This window comes from Micromys minutus, assembly GCF_963924665.1.
Source record: "Micromys minutus genome assembly, chromosome: 21".
NCBI classification, from domain to species: Eukaryota; Metazoa; Chordata; class Mammalia; order Rodentia; family Muridae; genus Micromys; species Micromys minutus.
Window position 1 is genome coordinate 37,496,984 of NC_137956.1, and position 4,328 is coordinate 37,501,311.

Below are 4,328 nucleotides of genomic sequence, written 5' to 3' on the forward strand. Positions count from 1 at the left end.
CAAACAGGAAAGAGAGAGTAGAACCAGAGAGTGGCTGCCCCCTTTTATTTCCAGCTTCCCCGCTGACTCCGTACCTCCCCACATCCCCTTCCCATGTACTCCAGAGTCGTTAGGAAGGTGATGTCACTAACTCAGCTGAGAAGCTCCTGGGCTACCCCCAGAGGTTCATGTCTCCGAGGCTCTTTCCTAATCTTGCTTAAAGATGGGTTCTGGAACCCTACCAAACTCAGCAGAAGGCAGGGAGGGCAGGAGTGGGGACCCAGGCAGAGGGCAGGGGTTCCAGCCACTGCCCAATACTACATAAACCAAAGGGCCTACACAAACCTCCTAGGAGACCAGTACTGTAGTAGCTGAGGCCATAGCAATTACACACTCATGGGTCTGGCTCCCATCCTGAGCCTTGGATTCCCAGAGTTGGGGCATTGGAAGACCCACAACAGAGAGGGGAGAGTCTCTATGGAATAGTTTCTAGCCCAAGAGAAACTAAAGCCCAGATGAACACTCAGGGTCCTAGACTATGGTTCTTAAAGGGCCAGCCCCCAAAGTCTCCTGATTGAGAATGGAATGGAGATCCTCATCCCAGTGAGACAGTGAGGTGGAAGAGAAGGTAGCATGTAATTAAATGTTTAAGTCAGCAGAGTTAATAGATATGGATGGATATATATGCATGTCACAGACGGGGAGGGGGGGTCAACTGACCTGGTGAGACCTCTCTGAACAGTACTGGAGTTGAGTTGTGGATGCCCTAGCTTTTCATAGGAAGCTGCTGGAGACTTAGTGTCTGTCTCTCTTCACTCATTCCACGCCCAGCAGAACCATTCCCTTTCTCAGCCTTTGACTGACCTCAGAGTTCCCCTCCCATCCTTTTCCCCCTGCATCTGATCACCTGTACCTAACAATCCACCATACATTAACCCTACACAGGCAGGCTCTTGAGATCAAACAAACTGGGAGAGGGACATATAGTTCCTGAGGATTGGAAAGGAACTACAGCTAAAGAGGACAGCAACTACTTCAAGGACCCCCGTCCTGGCCACAGACACTACGGCTTCTCACTGGACCAGTGCGGAGGACAGGAAGCTTGAGAGGACTCCAAAGAAGCAGTTCAGCCAGGCAAACGGGAGAGACAATTAGGGGTGAAGACTAACACAGATGGGTCAGAAACCCAGGGAAGGCTCTGAGGGACGCTGAGGCAGGGAAGGAGGCAGAACCTAAGAGTCCAGCAGCAGAGGGGCAGATCCACAAATATCTGATGAGAGGGCAAGCGAACCTGAGAGGCTGAGACAAAGACAGAGACACAGACAGAAAGAAGGACCAGAGGACGCTGGAGCAGGAGGAACTGGAAAGCAAGATGCAGGGCGTGCGTTCTCTTGGGAAGAAAGGCGGGGTGCCCGGGACGGTCTTCCCGCTTCCCGGAGCTCCCAGAAAGCGCTGTCTGGACGTCTCGGCCTGGGTGCTCCAGAACTCTAGGACCCGCGGGGCCCTGGGGTTGTGGGGTCAGGGCTAAAAAAGGTTGGCAGTGAGGGCGGCACCACAGGCTAACCCTACCTGGCGCGCCCAGCTCTGGCGCGGGGCTCCGGTTCCCGCTTGCTGGCTCTCTTGCTGGCTCTGCGCTCTCCGCCCGCCCGCCCAGCCGCTTTCAATCGCGGCCTGCCCCGCCCCCGGCCCCGGCCCGCCCCCAGCCCCTCCTCCGTTCCTCCGGACTCCCGGTCCTCTTCCCCCCCTCCTCACGTCGCCACCCCGCCCCAATCTGGCCTGCACCTCCCGCTTTGCCGGACCTCTCCAGGGTTCCCAGCCCAAGCGCCTCCAGCAGCTTCCAGGAGATCCCGCTCTTGACAGGTCCGCAGGACCCGGAGCTGTCCACCGTGTGGTGCTGAATTCCCGGGCGCTCCCACTGTGCTCTGGAGCAGATGCCTCTCCGCTTCCTCTGCCCCTCAGTCAGACTGCGACCAGGCAGGAACAGGGTGTGACACACTGGCCTGGAAAGGTCACGGAGTGAGCACAGTGTTATAGGTTCCTATATGCCACGGAGTAAGGGGTGGACCTTGGGGATGAGAGCTAACACTGGGGCATAGGTAAAAGGGTACATAGGAGGCAGGTGGAGTGCTTGGCTTGTTGCTAGCTGCAAGTCTGCTCGGTTTCCCCATCCATTCTCTCCACGCAGTGACTGCAGCTCAGTCTTCATAGTAGACAGGCCCCAAGTGAGAGCTAAGACCTGAGTCACTAGGAAGGAAAGATTAGGAGGGGGAGGTCAGAGGATGGGCCTCCCCTTCTTTCCCGAAGATGACCTTTAAAGCTGCTGCCCCTCCCCCATGAATCTCTGCTCCTATGAGCAAAAGGCATTTGCGGTAGCAGTATCAGGCCATGGGGGTAGAGGGACTTCAGGGCAAAGGACTAGGGTCAACCCCAAGGGACCCAGTGAGTCTGGGTTAGGGGTTAGAAGGGCAGGGAGTCGGGGGCTAGAAGGGGTGGTGGCTGAGGAAAGGCTCCAGGAACTGGCTGCTGCGTAGGAGGGATCGGGAGCTGGAGCCTGAGCAGGAGCCGGAGCAGAGGGAGGACAGCTCTGAGAAGATGCTCTTGACTCTTTCCTCCCACAGCAGGATGGGGAAGGACACCCCTGGGTAGAGGGGTGGTAGATAAGCTTTGTAGTGCTGGGCTGTGCTGGAGGATCCAGGAGGAAGGTCTGTGTCTCAAAGCTTGTCCTGTGCTTACAGCCATGTATGCACCCTAACATGCACTATCCTGCACTAGGGCTCACTCAGCATCCCTACTCAACCCTCCAGCACTGACCTGTCTTCCACAGGTGTCAGCGGAAGCAAGGTCAGCTCAGATATGTGCATGCCATGCCATGCAGAGAGAGCCCTTCGGGCACCTTCTACATGGGCATGTGGCATTTGGGGGAGGGGATGACAAAGATAGGCCTTTTCTCTGGACACAGAAACCGGATGCCCCGTTGCTCTCTGTAAAGACCACAGCTTTGGAACAAAACAGACACATCAAACCCAAACAAACAAGCCCAACTGCTAATGGAAGACAAGGTGGCAGCTGGATGCGGGTTCAGAGCTGTCAGACAGAGCTGGGGAGACAGACACACCGTCTTCCAGATCCAGCTCTGCCACCGGCTGCTCTCACCCTTTGGCTGGCTCAGAGCAACTGCTCCCTGGGGTGACTGAGTGATGGGCCAGGCTCTTGGAGCAGAGGGATTGACAGCAGGAGGTGCCGAGGTGAGAAACTGCACGGGGAGAGAGAGAGCCCAGCCATACTTCCAGCCCACTCACCGAGGCGGCCTCACCAAAGACACAGGACTTTGTACACAGATGTTAATGTACAACAGAGGCAGCGCAAGAAGCCTGTCACATGGCCTGCAGCGAGCAAGCTGCACTATCCCACTGCAGAACAGATGTACAACACGCAGCTATGCAGTCGCCACTCCTGGCTGGGCCCATGAGGACATACTTCCTCAAACAGGCATAGCTGTACACATGTACACAACTACGCATAAACACGGCCATAACTATGCATGTGGACAACCAAAAATCTGTGTATACATGTGTATTCATACAATGGCACACATGGACTTGGCCACACAGCCACAGCAGAAAATACGTATGGGGACATAGTCACACAAACATGCCCACCCCAACACATCTGTAATCATGGACACACAGCTATTCATAGCTTTATACATGGAGATCCAGTGAAACACACAACTTTACACATAAACACATAACATACACACACAGCTGTCTATATACAAAACCCACGTAAGTGGTTCCATGTAGCTAGCTCCACACAGCTCTATAAATGCAACCACATACACAGAAAGAACGGCAACACAGGCACATACCTAAACAGCCATCTACATACAAACAGCCATGCCCAACCAGAGTCACAGGCTGAAGCTTTGGACACAGCCTCACTCATGCCATATGTGCACACACCCAGGAACAGGGGCACTGTGCAGGCCCAGCAGGGATGTCTTCACCTGCTGGGGAGGTCCCAGCAGCACAGGCACACTGGAGCTACAGACACAACGGTATCTCCTGGATGCAAAGAATCTGTGAGTTCCCTACTCCTGAGACTCCTGGATATCTGTGCTCGATATCCAGCAGCAAGAAAAGCCCCTGGGGCTGCTGTAATGCAAGGGTGACTCTCCACGAGGGTGGCAGGATAGGGAATGAAGGGCTGCCAATATCTCTCTGATTGGAGAACTCAGTTATGTTCTTTTTGGGTGTGGGAGATCCTGCCCATTCCCAGTCTATCCAAAAAGACTCCCCAAGATAGAACAGACAAAAACAAACAAAGAAAAAAAAACCCAACAACTTAAA